The following is a 17596-nucleotide window of genomic DNA, read 5'->3' as shown; positions in this document are numbered from 1 at the left end:
GACCATATTCTCCCTACCCATTCATGTTCCGTGGGTGCAACCTTAGCTTTCTACTTACGGGCCACCAATGGGACCCCTGCCATCACTAAAATCACATAGATCTTCCTTTGGGCTTTCGTGGGCAGCTTTTCCAGGTTTCCATCCAGGCCCAGAATAAACATCCCTGTGTTTGTCCTTCTGTCCAGTCCCTGTATGTCTTCCGTTGCTTCATGGACCATCTTCCAGAATGGCTCTATTATTGGACATTGCAACCATATATGGCCCCAAGAGCTCTCCCCTACACATCACCTCCAGCAGGGGGTGAAAAGGACCGGTAGATTTTTGCCATTTTGCATGGAGTGAGATGCCATTGATAATTCAGTTTTGACCAAATTTCTTGAATTTGCAGTGAGTTTGTTAGTTTGGGAATACTCGCCCACAGGTTTTGCCACCGATCTCCTGATTGACTTCCCTTTCCCAGCTGCCCATGAACCTTCTTTCCCCCAGTTCCTCCCCATCTTTAGATTTCCCCTACCAGGTGTCTATGCCCTGTCCTTGTTGACACGTATTTCTCGTATGGGGTCAGTTCCCTTGTTGCTTTTTTGGGGTGCTGGGCCCAGTGCCTCAATTGGGTGTGCCTCAATTGGGTGTAACGGAAACACTCCTCTTCTCCCACTCCGAAATCGCTCTTCCCCCTCCGTGCCATGCTTCAAAGCCTGATTTTGGCCCTCCACCCAGGCATGAATTGTGGGTTTTTGAAGATCTGGGAGAGTGGCGACGGGAAAGTGGTGATCTTGTATCCCTTTACTGCTTCATCCCATTTGTGTCCTACCAAAGCTTCAATGTGGCTGCAGTACATGTTACGGGGCCTGTCTTCTCGGGGAAGCCACAACACCCTTTCCAGGTCAGTACCCACCACAGCTCTATCAATCTCCCTCAATTTCTTTCCCCGGTCATCGTTCGCCCAGTTTCTTAGCACCCTAATATGTGCTGCGCGATAGTATGATATTGGGTTGAGTTCCCCCATTCCTCCCCTGTCCCTGGTTTGTTGCATCAATTTGTGGGCTATTCTTTGTTTCTCCTGTTCCCAAATATAGTCCCGAGTGTATTTGCATAATCTTCTGAAGGAGGAGGCTGGGGACCTTGACTGTGATCGCCATAAATGCATACAATAATTTCAGCAGGACAACCATTTTTAAGGTATTAATCCTGCCCCTCCAGGATATGGTAAGGGTCCCCACCCTTGAAGCAGCAACTTAATACTCTCCAGCAGGGGGCAGAGAGGGGGTAGTTGGCCTCATATATTTGGCAAATGGTTTTTGTTATGTGTATTCCCAGATAACGTATCCTGAAGATATTTGCATGGATAGCACCTCAGACTTGCTCTTGTTGATTTTCAGCCCTGCTACCTGCCCAAAGTCTGCCATGGGTCTATGTAGTGAGTCTAGAGATTCCTGCGGGTTTGTTACGGTTAGCAGCATTTCATCAGCGAATGCAGCCACTTATGGGTCTTCCCGCCAAATGGTATCCCTCCTATTTCTCGAGTGGTTCTGATTTTACTCAGAAGGGGTTCTAGATAGATAGCGTATAGTAACGGTGACAGAGGACATCTGTTTTGTGCCTCTAGAAACACCACCGGATCCGATGCTTCCCCATTAATCATTAGGCGTAACAAAGGGTTATGGTAATTGGCCTCTATTTTGGCCATGAACACCTCCCCGAATCCCATTTTGCGCATCGTCGAAAAGAGGAATCTCTACTCCACCCTGTCGAAAGCCTTTTCTGCGTCCAAAGCCACCACTAGGGCCTTGGTGCGAGATTTGTTAATGTTCTCTATTATATGGGCCATGCTTGGTGCAAAGACCGCACCAAGTCCTTAACCAAGGAAAACCATAAATTCAAAGGAGCCCTGATCAACGCTAGATCCTGTGTGGCCCATGCTCCTCTTGTGGCCCATACCCTCGAAATCGCAGACATCATCACATGCAACCAACTAGACTTTCTAATTGTCACTTAGTCATGGCTCCACAAAGCAGCCGGACCTGCCCTTTCTCTAGCTATCCAAGCTAACTTTACCATCATCAGGAAAGACAGAGAAACATCCGAAGGGGACGGCCTAGCCGCCATCTGGAAGTCGGACCTAGCTATTAAAGAGACAGAAATCATGTCACTTCCGTCAGCAGAGTTACTCTGTTAAACTAGGGTTATCCCCTTCATGCACCATCACCATGCATGCAATCTACAGACCTCCAGGACCACTAGCTTCATTCATGAAGACATAATGACTCTTCTGAACACCAACACCAAACCTGGATCCCAAATCCTCATACTTGGTGACTTCAATTTGGGCTTCAATGACCCTAAAGACCCTAACGCGGCTACCTAGCTGGCCTTATTATTAGGAATACTGAACTGACTCACTCGAAAAGTTGCATCCTGGACTGGGTTGCAGATATCAACTGCACCTCCTGTATCACTGCCACTGAACAGTGTGTCTTGACAGACCACTTCCTGATTTCATTCACTATCCAAGATAGCCCCCAAACGAATGCAGCCAAGCCTTTGGCACCACCAGCCCTCACCAGATGCAATAAAAATAGAAACAGAACAAAAATACTCTCACGTCCCTCGCAGTCGGATAAAAAAAGAAATCATACAAACAAAAAAAGAAACCTTCAATGAAAGAATCAAAAAGGCTAGTTCAAGCACTAGAGAAGTCTTCTCTATACTCTGAGAATTAGAATCTCCAATTGCCCCTAACGACTTGTACACTAAAAACAAAATTTGGTGCACCAACATACAAAACGCCCTATGCAACAAAATCGCCATGCTCCAAGATGAAATACTAGCCAAAAAAAATATGCTTCAGAAGATTGCCCTCACAACCCAAGAAGCCATCTTGAAAAAACTTGCTAACAGCCCAACCCATCCATTAAATTTAAATGTAGGTCAATCTCAACTAGTGAGGCTGAAACCATCATTAGATTACTCAAGCCCTGCCGATGTCTTGGTGATACTTGCCCAGCTCCTATTATTAAGGAAGCTGCAAAGGACTTGTCTCCCTTCGTCACCACCTTCATCAACTCCTCATTTAAATCTTGTTCTGTTCCCACCAATCTTAAATATGCCTGGGTACTACCCCTCCTAAAAAGAAAAAATAAATCTGGACCCTAGTGTCCCGACCAACTATAGGCCAATAACGACAGTTCCATTCCTCCTCAAAATTCTAGACCGAGCTACCTATCTCCATATTCAATCCTATCTAGTGATCAATAACTTATTAGGTACCCGACAATCCGGCTTCCGGCCAAGACATGGAACCGAGATGGCCCTCGATCTTAAAAACCAACTGGTTGAGAAAAAAGACAATGGAGAAATCTCCATTCTCCTACTCTTAGAGCTCTCCGCTGCATTCGATCTGGTGGACCATAAAGTCTTATGCAACCACCTCAAATCTGCCGCCAATTTCTCCAGAGAGACGTCGTCTTGGATAATTTCCTTCCTAGACAATAGAACTATATGTAACGCTCACCTGATTCCCACGCAGGCGCCGACCTGTTCTGGACTACTATGACCTGTTCTCAGGTGATGCGCAGGACTCGGAAGACGGACTGGACCGGACCCCCAAACCTCGCCTGTCTGGCCCGTAGAAGAATCCTTCTGTAGATGGAAAAGGGGATTAACTGTCTGCTGGATAATGTGTCGGATTCCCCCGTCCCCCTCTCACACTCCTCGAACCCCCTCCGCGATTCCCCGTAGAGTCTCACCTTAGAGTCCGAAAGGACGAGCTCTCCATCCTGCTTCTGATGCAGGGGCGCATTGATTTCCAGTTACTTCACTGGATCTTGGGTTTGGTGAGTATTCAACTCCGCTTGACTTTTCCAATATGAGGCCGTAAGTATTCAGTTGCAAAAGTTCAAGCCTTAATTGTCTGTTGTCCTTTTCTCTATTTCAGATGTAGGATGAAGAATCTGCGTAGAGGAATGGATTCACCGAAGGTAAACTCTGGTGAGTCTTTTTGATGGATGGTTCCCTTAGTGATCTTGCTTTCACCCACTAATGCGTGTGTCTTTTTCCCCTTAGGGGCCGGGGTACGGAAGTGCCAAAGAAGCGGCGCCGACCCGAGGTGAGGAAAGATTGTCCCACCTTAAGACTTACCTGATTTTTGTTGGGACAATCTTTCCTCACCTCGGGTCGGCGCCGAGGTGAGGAAAGATTGTCCCACCTTAAGACTTACCTGATTTTTGTTGGAAGAATCAGGCCTTCCCCAATCTGTTCCTTTGCTCACCTTTGTTTTGTCTCTTGCTCCCCTTAGGGGCCGGGGTACGGCAGTGCCAAAGAAGCGGCGCCGACCCGAGGTGTGGACAGATTGTCCCAACAAAAATCAGGTAAGTCTTAAGGTGGAAGAATCAGGCCTTCCTCAATCTGTTCCTTAGCTCACCTTTGTTTTGTCTCTTTTTCTCTTTAGGCGCTGAAAGGTGACGGATGGTGCCAATGGTCGCTGAAGAGCCCGAGGGCGCCTCGTGAAGGTGAGTGGAACGCGGCGCTGCAGCGAGCGAAGCAATGCGCTTCTAAAAATGTCTTTTCTCAGGATCGTCGGAGTGATGGTTCTGGACTCCGGATGGAGGTAGGTAAAGTTCAATTATTCACCTTTCTCTCCTTTCCTTCCTTTTCAGGTGTTCCAGGTTGCAGGCGGGCGTGGCTGGAGCCAGGATGCAGGAGCAGACACAGTGAGCGTCCAGCTGCTAGATGCAGAACAACGCGAAGCGTGAGCTGCTGTCTGGGCGTGGTTTAAATAGCCCCCAAAGTAGTTCCAGGTAAGTATTCTTCCTCAGCCACGCCCGAGTGGTAAAATAGTCCCATAGGTAAAATAGTCCCTTTTCAGACCTCAAGGAGGTCTGGATCCGGCAGCATGGTCTGCATCAGGTAAGTCCATCCAAGCACTCCCATAATGAGCCTGGCGCCTATGGTGCCAGGACTGATGCCTTCTATGAGCCTGGCGCCAAAGGCGCCAGGACAATGTCCAAAGAGCCCCTATAAGGGGTTGCTGGGTCCCTCCCTGGGGACATGTCTGCTTTCGGGGATGCTGGGCCTGAACTGGCTTCCCGGGAGTAGGCATCACGACACTATAAGAGGCTTCTCGCCCACCTCGTCTGCGGATCCAGTTCCCAACACCTCAGGCGTACCATAGGGCTCTTGCGTCTCCCCTACTTTGTATAATATTTTTACAAAGCATCTCTTTGATATACTTGACAATCTGGGTGTCTCATACACTAATTATGCTGACGACACCCAGGTTCTCATCCCTATTCAAGAAGACTACGACAAAGATGTAGGGCAGATCAACAAAATCTACCAAATCATACAAACCTGGATGGCCACCCATGGCCTGTCTCAATGACGAAAAGACTGAACTTCTAATCATAGGGTCCCCCAACAGACTGTGCAAACTCCTTCACCACAACTCCATCGATATCGACGGCATTCAGATATCAAAGTCGCCAAAGAAGTAAAAACCTTAGGTGTTTACCTAGACTCTGCACTCAACCTCAACAAGCAAGTAAATGCTACAGCTTCGGCAACAAGCTACACGTGCAAACTGATCTACGCATGCAAACCATTTCTGACCACTGATAGTTGCATTACTATTGCACGAGCACTAATCCTATCCAAATTGGATTACTGTAATGCACTTTACTTAGGAACCAGTAATCACAATATTAACAAACTCCAAACCCTCAAACAAAGCCCTAAGAACTGCCTTAGGCATCCCTAAAGATCACCATATCTCTGACGTAAGACGATCCACCAATTGGCTAGCCATCAAAGACCGAATCAAGCTTAACACACTTAATCTGACTCACAACTGCCTCAGCAACAAGGCACCAGAAAGGCGTATTCTAATAGTATTAGAATCCCCAACTTTAAACAAAAAAATAGGAGGATTCAGCTTTCCAGTTCTAGCAGCACATCTCTGGAACTCGTTACCAGACACCTTAAGAGCATTACCCTGTCTCCCCTGCTTCAAGGCCAATGTTAAAATATGGCTACACGCTAATTACCATTTACATCATCCATACGACTTGTAAATATATCTACTGCATGTATATTTTATATCTGCTTATTCACACTGTAAAGTATACCTGTACCTTGCATTACATTATATTTTGTATCACCCTCTTATGTTCCTGTAACCTAATATGTACCTGTAATTAAATGTTTGCAAGCGCCCAGTTGTTCGAGGGCCCGGTGCGCTATATAAATAAACCATACAATACATTCTCCTGGTATTGTCGTGAGTTTGCCTACCGCGTATGAGCCCAGATTGGTTGGCATCTACCTGGCCTGGGAGAAGCAGGTCTAATCTGTTTGCCAGGACCTTAGTATAGATTTGAAATGTGTGCGTCTGTTAATTAGCGTAATAGGCCTGTATGCCCCACATGTCGTGGGGTCCTTCCCTTGCTTGGGCAGTAGTACCACTTTTGCCTCTTCCATTGACTAGGTTATCCCTCCCCTTCCTCCGAAGCTGCGGGGCTAGCACATCCCTAAGCGACTTGTAGAATTCTGAGGTAAAGCCGCCTGGGTCTGGGGCTTTATTAGATGGAAGTGCTGCGATAGCCCTATTTACCTCGTCTCTAGATAGTTCCTTTTCCAGCTCCTCCCTCTCTGTGGTTGATATCTCTGGAAGTTTACACTCCTCTAGGTACTCCTTTTGGGCCTTTTCGTCTGGACTATCCGTTCGATACACCTCCCCATAATACTTCACAAATTCCCTCTCCCTTTCCTCCCCCCTGCCGTCCTACTCTTTAGTATAGTTCTTTCCTTTTCCTTTCCTTAGCAACCTGGCCAGATGTCTATCCGCTCTATTGGCCTTAATGTAGTATCTCTGCTTAAGGTGCATAAGGGCCTTCTCTTACTCTAATAGAGTGAATCATTTCCAGTTGGCCCTTGACTGCCCTATATTCCCGTCTGGTCTCCCCTGAGGGTTTTATTGCCAAATTATTCAAAATTGCCTTCAGTCTAGCTTCTAGGTCGACTTCCTGACCTCCCTGTCCCTTCTTGACTTTATCGCAATTATTTTTCCTCTAATTGTGGCCTTAAAGGCATCCCAAACTATACGTGGGTCCACCTCCGGGGAATCATTTGTCTGGAAATATTGACCTATCTCCTCTCGTAGTTCCCCTTTTAGGGCTTCTTTGTATATGTGTGCCGTTTACCTCCATCTCCCCACTGCCTGTGTTGGTTGTGCGACTGTCACCAGGATTGGGGCATGACCCGAGATGGTGATAGCGCCTACCCCTACCTCCGTTACTCTGTCTAGCAGGGGGCGTGAGGTCCAGACAGACGTAGTCTATTCTCAGTGCCGACCTGTGTACATGGGAGTAGAAGGTGTATTTCTTTGCGCCCCCCCTTTCTCCCTCCATGTGTCCACCAATGACAGGGTGTCCATTTTCCCCTGTAGCTCCTTCAATGGTTTGGGTGCACACGATTCTGGCACTCCTGTCCCTTGCTGGGTCCTGGGTCCCACGCTAGGTTGAAGTCCCCTGTGAATACTACATTACCCTTGGCAAACCCTTTTAATTTATGCAGCATTGGTTGGCTGAACGCTAATGACCACCAGAAAAAAGAACATCTAAAGACCCCCCCCCCCCCCACCACCTAGGAGAAAACCCGACCGAAATCGGACCAGGGAAAGCCAAGGAATCATTGTGAGAAGTTTCACGCCGCGAAAGTAGCAGCGGCTCGGAAGTGAGCCCCCGGTGACAGCGTATGCCTGGAGAGGCGGCCCACAGTGCACCCTCCCCGGACCCCTTCCCCCCCGCGCTTGTCCCATCCAGAAGCGGGGGTGCAGAGGTGTAAAGGAGTTGTAGACAGCTGACCGGCGGGGACCCCCCAATTGTGCCCTCCAGCCCGCGGACCACCGGAATTTGGAGGAGGCCCTGCCATTGCCAAAGGTAGGCGACACCTCCCGACACCCGCGGAGCTGAGCAGCTGCTGCGGTGCTTGGAGGCGCTGTGTCCCGCAGATGGGCGTCCCGGGCCCGGTGGGAGGAGCGGAGAGCCACTACACGGTGTCACCCACCTGAGGGTTGCCGTGCCCGGCGCTCCGGCACCCGAGCCGCCGTAATTGACACCTTGTGGAAGAGGGGCTGGGGCACCCATTAGGCAAAGACAGATCACCGACACCACAATCTCCTCATTTGCAGTCACATCGGACAGATATAGAACACCTCAACTTTCAAGAACTGCACGCCCCACCCTCAAGGGGGTGACTGAGAATTTGCAGCGCAGACCTCCGCACACCGTGCCAGGTTTGCCCCGTGACCCACAGGAACGGTGCATACACGGAGTGACCCCACCAGGGCCACCACAACCCCCAGTTAATACCCACAAAATATAAGATGCCACACACATACCGTAGAGATCCACATGGAAGAGGGGGGAGACCACACCTCATACCATCTATGCGCACGCACACGGGACCCCACTAATAGAACCATAACTACACTGGGGCGCAGACTAAGGTACTCGTTCCCCCCCCCCCCCGCCACCCGCACCCCCCCATCCTCAACAACAGATCAAAAGGAGACATTAGACTCCCCTCGGACCCCTCACTGAATATGCCCGCACAGGGCCGCCCAGCATAAAAATCTGAGCTACACTCCTACAAGAAGTGACCACAACGCTCATATATGAACTGGGAGTCCTCTCATAAAATCCCTGACCACGGGTAGACCGGACAGCACGCAAAGCCACCCAAAGAGATCTAAGTACTCCGCACCAACCTACCACCCACATAGTAGACTGCATCACCGGCCAATGGCCTGGAACCATTCTGAAGGCATCCGAACACACTGTGGTCCAGAGGGTTGGGCCCCCAAACTAGGGGCGTGTGCCTCCTCTGACACAATTATCCCATGAACACAAAGGGCAAACTAGCCAGATACGCATATAATCCACCCCTCGTGGGCTCCGAGCATAAAAACACAATGTCAACGGATGCCTCAGAGACAGGTGCAGCTGCCACCAAGGGCGACATTCCTGCCCTCCTGAACGAAATAAACATGGGAGCCAATCTATGTGGCAAAATAGACCAGATTACACAGAGAATGGACAATATTGAAGAGAGACTGGAAGGGGTCGAGAACAACCAAGCCTCCATAGACACCCTTGAAACCCAAATGGACTTGAGAATACGGGATATCGAGAAAAGGGAGGAGCAATTTCACTTAAAAATTGATGATTTAGAAAACGGAGAAAGGAGAAACAACCTACAGTGTTACGGCATTCTGGAGCACGAAGGAGAAACAGAAGATGTCAAACAATCCACGACATCATCAAAATCCTGACGGCGGACAAAGACATTGATGAACCCAAGACAGAGAGAATACACAGGGCCGGAGGTCCACTAGGTGGCCCAAGATCAGTACTTGCAAGATTCCATCGATACCAGGATAGAACCAGGATCCTGGAGAAAGCTAGATCAGCGGGCCCTCTCACCCTTGGGGGAGCCCAGAAAACTATCTTTTAAGACCTATCCTCGCTTACCTTGGCCTTGAGACGCCTCTGCAAGCCACTAACGAAATGGCTCAAAGAACAAGGTACTCGATACAGATGGGGATACCCCTTCTCCCTCAACTTCGAACACGGAACCAAAAGAATACAGTTGTGTACAGAAGAAGAGATCTGAGACTGTACAGCGGAACTCCTTGGAACGGGCCCAAGGGAGGGGGATCGAGGAGAACTCTAACAGAATAGAACGAGGTGGGAACTCCAGGGACCGAGAAGAAAGAGTAAAGGGATCAAGAAAGTACAGACGAGGCAACAACACTCCAGATAGTGATAAATGAAGGAAACATTCCAAGGGTCCGTATCTAAGTGGCTGGAAACTAGGAGACTCAGTGAGAGCGACTGTCCAGATCTGACTGAACCATACCTCCTCGACAGGGGGCCCGACCCTCCAAAGGGGTCCCCCCCTGGTGAGAGGGGTGGAGAAGCAACTGCGACGGACCGCAATACTCCATGTATTACTGATTATCCTTTTAAGAATGTAACAAATTTTAAGTGTTCGAGGTGGGGGTGGGGCAGGTAGGGGGCTCAAATGTTAGAATGTTTGTATTTGCATTCAGGACCGTGCGTTAACGGTTCCCACCAGTGGTCCGACGCCATTCTTCATCCAGTCCGAATCGGACGCCACCAGAACGAGGATGAAAACCCTCTACAGAAAAGTTAGAGGGGAAAACCCGTATGGACTGGAGGGGATAGCGGTTCACAAATGGCTGAAGGGAGGGGGGGCAAGGGACTTAAGAACAATGAAACTCAAGTCGCACAGGCACATTCAAAAGAAGACCTCGACCTCGTTGGCATCCACTGACAAAGAAAGGGACCCAGTGAATGAGCGAAGACAGCACTCCAATGGCTAATATTGGGGATACAGTAAGCGACAGGCTTGGCATAATTAAGATTGGAACACTAAATGTCAAGTGTCTCAACTCTCAGACCAAAAGATCCCTTGTGACTAGAGAATTCGAAAGGGCGGACCTCAACCTACTTTTCCTACAGGAAACCAGATTCATTAAAGGGGAAGAAAGAATGGTGCGGTTCACAAGAACTGGCGCCGAATACTGGGGTTCAGGCCCGCTCGGGAAAGCTTGCGTAGGCATTCTAATCAGCCAACGCCTCCAATTTGAAGTTATGAAAACTTGTGCAGACGTAAGTGGCAGAGCAATCGTGTTGGTAGGCAAGATACAGGGCACCACCATCACACTTGCATCCATATATGACCCCAACTCCAGTCAGTCCAGATTTCTACAGCATATAGTCCCCAAAGTCATGTTCTACAGAAGGCAAAGTGATCCTAGGAGGTGACTTCAACATGTGGGCAGACCCAACACTGGACAGACTGCCTAATCCACAGGCAAATAACCCACCTGAAGCTGGCTGCTCAGAAGTAATAGATATGATGGACAGCTACAAGCTCAGAGACGCATGGCACCATATGAACCCCCAGCAAACGGGCTTCACATTCTACTCCGCACCTCATGCCACATATACCAGAATCGACTACAAATATCTCACACCGGATTTAACGAAGGCTGTATCGACATCCAAAACATCCCCATAACCTGGTCAGACCACGACATGGTCACGGCCACCCTCTGCCAGATGGCGCTCCCCTACAGAAGCTCGAAATGGCGCTGTAATGAAACGCTCTGGAAGGATTCGATTTTTCCGGGAACAACTTGAGAAGGACATTGGTGAATACTTCGAACAAAACAACACAGGCGAAGTCTCGAAAAATATGGTATGGAAGCAGGGAAAGTGACTGACTTGGAGAGGCATACTAATCAAGGAAGGAGTTGCAAAGAAGAGGGAGCGGTATGTGGTGGAAAATAGACTCAGAGATGAGATAGCTCAATTAGACCGTGACGCCCAATCTGCCGACACAGAGAAGGATGAAAATAGGAGAAGAAAACCAGTAAGAGGGAACAACTCCGCCAACTGGAAACTGACCAAATTGTGCGCAAACTCCAATACTTGAAGCAGAAACATTACAAGAAAGGAGACGAAGCAGACGCACTGCTCGCAGCCCGGCTTCGTGGACAACAGCAAGAAAGATGCGTAGCAAACATAGAAGATGAACACGACCCCCAAGGAAATCACCATGCCAACATCCCCGAAGCCTTTGCCGATTTCTACGAGAACCTGTATACTTCAGATACCACGTCAGATGAGGGGGCAATCGCAGAATACATGAACAACATAACAATCCCAAGTCTATCCAAAGAAAAGGCACACGCCCTGGATGCCCCCATCACAGATAAAGAAATAAAAGATGCAATTAAAAGGCTCCCAACAGTAAAAGGCCCCGGAAACGATGGCTACACGGCAGGATTCTACAAAACATTCATAGATGCCCTCCTCCCATTTATGGTTGAGCTCTTTAACCATATCCTCCAGACCACCTCTGCACCCGAATCCTTCTCTCAAGCACTAATTGGTCATCCCCAAGGAAGGCAAAGATCCCAAGCAGTGTGCATCCTATCGCCCTATCGCTCTCCTAAATATTGATGCCAAAATGTACACAAGGGTCCTCACTGCAAGACTTGAAATGCATAGGCCCGGCGTAATCCACAACAACCAGGTAGGATTCATCCTCGGTAGACAGGGGGCAGACTCCACTCGCAAGACCCTTCATCTTCTACACGAAACCAAGAAAATGGCAAACACCCCTGCATTATTTTCAATTGACGCAGAAAAAGGTTTCGACAGGGTCGAATGGAACTTCCTGGAGGAAACACTAAGAAAGATAGGCGTCGGTCCGACACTCCAACATGGAATCAAAGCGGTATACACTATGCCTTGAGCATCGGTAACGGTAAACTCCAAGTACTCACGTTCATTTCCGCTGAGCAGAGGCACAAGACAAGGATGCCCTCTTTCAGCAATAATGTTCGCTCTATCACTGGAACCTTTGGCTCAAAAGCTCAGGACAGACGAAGGCGTCGCAGGATTGCGAGTACACGGAGAGAATACAAATTGGCCCTATATGCAGATGACATCTTGCTCCATGTACAAAACCCGAAGACATCGGTTTCCCCCGTGCAATCCACATCATTGAAGAATACGGCTTACTATCTGGCTTTAAAATTAACAGAACTAAATCCATCCTCTTCCCACTACAGGGACTCACCACGACACAAGAACATGAACTCAAACAAATAGGCCTCACCATCAGAGGTCCGACACTCAGATACCTGGGTGTCAACCTGACGAGGGATGTAGCCGACATATACCAAGCCAACTTCCCCCAACTCCTTACTGCACTCCACGCAGACCTCGCAAAATGGCAGCCCCTGACGATCCTTTGGATGGGACGCCTGAACGTCATCAAGATGGTCAGCCTCCCACGCTTCCTGTATCCATTCCAGGTCCTCCCGGTAACGATCCCAGAGGACTTCTTCAACCAAATGAAAAGGGCAATTACTGGATTCCTGTGGGCAGGAAAGAAACCCAGAATACCCCATGAAACCCTCATATTACCCAAGGATCAAGGAGTAGTTGGCCTCCCCGACATAGAGCGATACTACCAGGCTGTCATGATCTCTGCTTCCAAAAGATCAGGACTTGCCCGACTCCCTTGGAAGCAGACCCATAACCCCGGTTCCGAGTGCCAGCCAGTCCCAATTGGGACCTTTTGGACCCTGTCCTGGCGCCAGTGGCACCAGGCTCATAAAGATGCCCAGTCCCAGCGCTGGAAGCGCCGGGCTCATAATGCTTGGGTGGACCTACCTGCAGCAGACCATGCTGCTTACTTACCTGCCAGTTGAACCCCTGATCCTCTTCTGTTTGGGACTACTTTTCCTGTTGGGTGGGGCAAGAGCCACTCCCTAGGTTCAGAACACTGGAACTCTTCTGGAAAGCAGGAACTAATTTCTTACCTAGGCGTGGCTGTGGAAGGAGACACCTAAGCACTACAGGAGGCTATTTAAACCACACCGATGGATGAATCTTGCTTTGCGTTATTCTGCATTCTCTGCAGCAGAACGCTCATCGTGTCTTCTGCTTCTGATCCTGGGCCTAAGGGAACAAAGGCTTACCATCCTGGAATCCAGTCTTCAGCAGCACCTGTAAAGACAAAGAAAGAACAGGTTAGCACTACGGTCTTCAGTGGCAGCATCTCTTACCTGGTCCATCGGCTGTCACCAACGCCTCGCGCGGCATTCCGGCATCTGAAAGACAAAGGCTTACCTACTCTTCGCATGCTCCGGAGGTCTTCGTACTGCATTCCGGCATCTGAAAGACAAAAGCTTACCAGCTCTTCGCACGCTCCGGAGGCCTTCGGCGCTGCATCCCGCATCTGAAAGACAAAAGAAGGAGCGTTTAAAGACATTGGGCAACTTTATTACTCACGTGCCATTACTCCTTCCCACGCCGAATCCAGTGGGTATTCCAGCACCCTTCAGCTTCTCTAAAGCTCCCAACTTGTACCTGCAAGATAAAAGGGACAGTTAGTGCGCATCGTGAAGCAGGCTACAAGCGCTTACTTACGTGCTTCCAGGCGCTTCTATTCCTCACGCGGGTTCGATCCGCAACTCTCATCAGCCCGCCATCCGCCATCGCCGGAACCCTGCAAAACAAGAGATATCATTACAAAAGACTTTTAAGACATTTGAAGTGCCCAGAACTTACCGTTCGTGCAGTTAACGACGGACAGCAGTCCTCTGAGGTCAAGAGGCCTGCACCCTTATCCAGTGAAGAAACTGGTTACGGCACCCTGCCCCGAGGCAGATGGAGAGCTCGGCGTTCATTTACCTAAGGTGAGGGCATTAACCTTTGGGGTTCTACAGGAGAAGAGAAAGGGAAGAGGAGAGAGGCACCCAATAACCCCAGTTCATTAATCCCATATTTTCTATCTGCAGACATCTTACTCTTCGAGTCAGACATACAGTGCACAGAGGTCCAGCCCAAAGAGCCAACCGTGTGTTACACATCACCTTTGAAGATAGGGCATTCACCCAGTCAAGACCGGCGCCTCTGCGGGAATCAGGTGAGCGTTACACAGGCAGCCCAATTAAGAATCCTCGTCCCTCACCTAAGAGACTGGAGGGACCTGCAGTGGGTACAGCTGGACAATGATAATTTGACCCCCGCGACGCTCTCAGAATGGCTATGGGTCTACAGACCAAAACTCACTCGAAGACTGCACGACCGCCTAATACTGGGAACGATATGGAACATATGGAAGGGAAGGAAAAGGAATGACTGGAGTTACCACATGGCCTTCCCCCCTGAGCCACTTATGGGCCCCAGGCGTCAGAGAAGAAATCCCTGAACACCCAATATATCAAACATGGTTCGACGCGGGACTCGATAGGTTTGGACAGCTATGGAGGGAGGACAAGTTCATAGCATCACAGAACTGGAAGAAGCCCCAATTCCAATCTTCCTTTACCTACGCTTAAAGGGCGTCTTATCCAAACGAGAATGGAAAACCAAAATGCTCAGAGAGCTTACGGCATTCGAGAAAGTTCTCGACACAACCACCACGAATAAAGGCCTGATAGCACGCATGTACAGCATGCTGATCACCAAAGACCAGAACCCGAACCTTTGCCCGAAAGAAAAATGGGAAACTGACTTTAAGAGAGAATTTGACCAACAGGCATGGGACACAATCTGCAAAACACCTTCTCGAATATCAATTGCAGCACAATACAAATTGCATGCAATAAAATGACTTCACAGATGGCAATATGATCCCCACAGACTATCGAAAATGTACCAGACCAAACGCCCACAATGTTGGAGACAATGCGGAATGAACGCCAACTACTGGAACATGTGGTGGGACTGCCCCAAAGTCTGCATATACTGGAATGAGGTACTCGGTTGGATTAAACAAATAGACAGCATTGAAAGGAACCCCACTCCCGTGCTGACGTTATTCAGCCTAGAAGAAGATGACAATGAACTAATCAGGTTAAAAGGACTAGCATCCCTGCTACTATTGGCGGCAAGAGCCGGCCTAGTCATCAAATGGAAATCCCCATCTTTCCTTGCGAAAAAAGACTGGATCACCATCGAAACATCTACACGATAGAAAATAAATCACTGCGACCCTCCACTGAAAAGCAGCGCGCCCTGAAGAAATCTGGAGTGACTTTGCCGCACTATACCTAGCAAACCGGACACCGAGACAATTCGTACACCGAGACAATTCGTACAATCTGAACCATCCTAAATTACACAATTGCAGAGGCCCGTCGCTCGACATGAACATATACAAAACAACCTTATGTTGTTTAAAAATTCAACAAAAAAAAATGTATGCAGCATTGTTTGTATGAAGTGGTCTTGTCCTGTATTGGGTGCGTAGATTGTTGGAAGTGTAATTGCCCCCACCCCACCCTGGAGGGTTAATGCTAGGAATCTGCCCGTCGCATGTTAGGCAGAATTGCATGCAGTACCCTCTGGGACCACCACACACAATTAGGACTACAGGTGTAAGCAAGACCAACCTTTGGTATAAGTCTGTACCACAGTGTTTGGTAGCGAGCTGAGCAGCCACGCTTATCTCAAGAGTGAATGTGAGCAGTACAAGTAGTTACGCAGAGGACTTTCAATCAGTGGTTCAAGTAAACACTTGTACTCCAAGGTTTCTTGGTAAAAACACTTAATTTATTATACAATCATTTAGAAAACATTTCACTAGAAGAAGACAACCTAATATTATATACCAATACACTCAAATACAAAACTCCAAGCTTTTGAGACAGCTTGAGCTCCCCTGAATAGGAGCCAAATGGCAGTTCAGTTACTTAGCAGTGAGCAAAGTAGAATAGATTACATATACTTTCTAGGCAGTGCAAATAGTTTCAGTTCACCAGAAGAGTTCAGTTCAAGTCAATAGGCCAGGCCAAAGTCAATGGACTAGTGTTCTGGATTGGAAAGAGCAGTTCTGGTATCAAATGGTAATGTCCTTGCAAAAGTTCTCAAAAGTCGTTTAGGCGAAAAAGAATCATGTGTGGGGTCACAAACTGATTTTGCCTGACAGTTGGGAAAGTTTCACGAACTTTCACCCCAAGAGTGGCATTCTCTTAATCGAGTTGGCACAGTACCTTTGTATGAGGAAACAAATGTTGCAGAAGTCGTGGTTCCTGGCAGTTCCTGCCGATCTCACTGTTCCTGAGCTTCAGTCGTGGGGACAAGAGGGAGGACGTCGGGGGACTCCTGCACTGCACAGGATCGTTGAAGAAAGCAAACAAAATGGGAGTCACTTCAGTTTCAGTTCCAGTAGCTGTAGATTCAAGAACACAAACTGGTGTCCCTTTCCCTGGTTAATCCTAACCAGCCTTGAGAATCGTATCCAGATGTCTTATGGGTTGATTGGTCCCACTAAGTCAAAGGAAGAAGCCGTCCTTGAAGGAGCTTCTCTGTCGAATGGAGTTTGGTAATTCGGACCTGCAGCAGGGCTTCACCGGGCAAACCAAAGATCAAGGAGTTGCAGCAGCTGTCCTCTTCCAGCTCGTCTTCGGTTGTTTCGTTAGTGGTCGACTCTGCTTTCCAGTCCAAGAGACTCACCTTTTAAACAGTTCTCTCCCTTTCATTCTAGCCTAGCTGTCACTCACCCAGCAGGGTGGCTGTCCTTGCCGGACAGTCAGCCAGGCAATCACCAGAGAGTGCATTTGGATCTCCTAGGAGACTAAGCACAGGGGAGTTTCGGGCACCTCCCTCACTTCCAGCCCACCCCAGACACTCAGACGCCAGAGACGGTCTTCAGTCCTGAAGCCCGCCAAAGGCACACGAACAAAGGGACCAAACCTAGTTTGGCACGCAGAGACAAACGCTAGAAGGACCTTTCCAAAAAGAAATGGCTAAAAAATAAGACCGGGACCCGTTTAACCAAAGGGGCTTAAGGCACCATCTTCAAAAACATGGCGCCCGTGATTTTTAGCTACCGCTGTTCGCGGTTGGGAAAAATCATGATAGTTTGTTGTAAAACCACTGCCACCAGCCTTTTCAAAAGGAAAGGGTAGCATTTGATTGCTACATGAGTATTTAGACACTGGGATACTATGTAACCCCTCCAGCACTCCATTGTAAGATGGTGTGTG

General features: G+C 48.7%; 1 protein-coding gene across 1 annotated transcript in view; it reads left to right on the top strand.

The window, feature by feature from the left end:
• The window catches only part of ACTL6A (actin like 6A), a 528174-nt gene that overhangs the window by 89802 nt on the left and 420776 nt on the right, over positions 1-17596 (top strand). The window lies entirely within an intron of this gene.

The sequence above is a fragment of the Ambystoma mexicanum genome, chromosome 10, assembly GCF_040938575.1.
Source record: "Ambystoma mexicanum isolate Mex_15411 chromosome 10, UKY_AmexF1_1, whole genome shotgun sequence".
Lineage (NCBI taxonomy): Eukaryota > Metazoa > Chordata > Amphibia > Caudata > Ambystomatidae > Ambystoma > Ambystoma mexicanum.
Note: the sequence above shows the minus strand (reverse complement) of the source record. Positions and strands in the feature narration are given on the sequence as shown.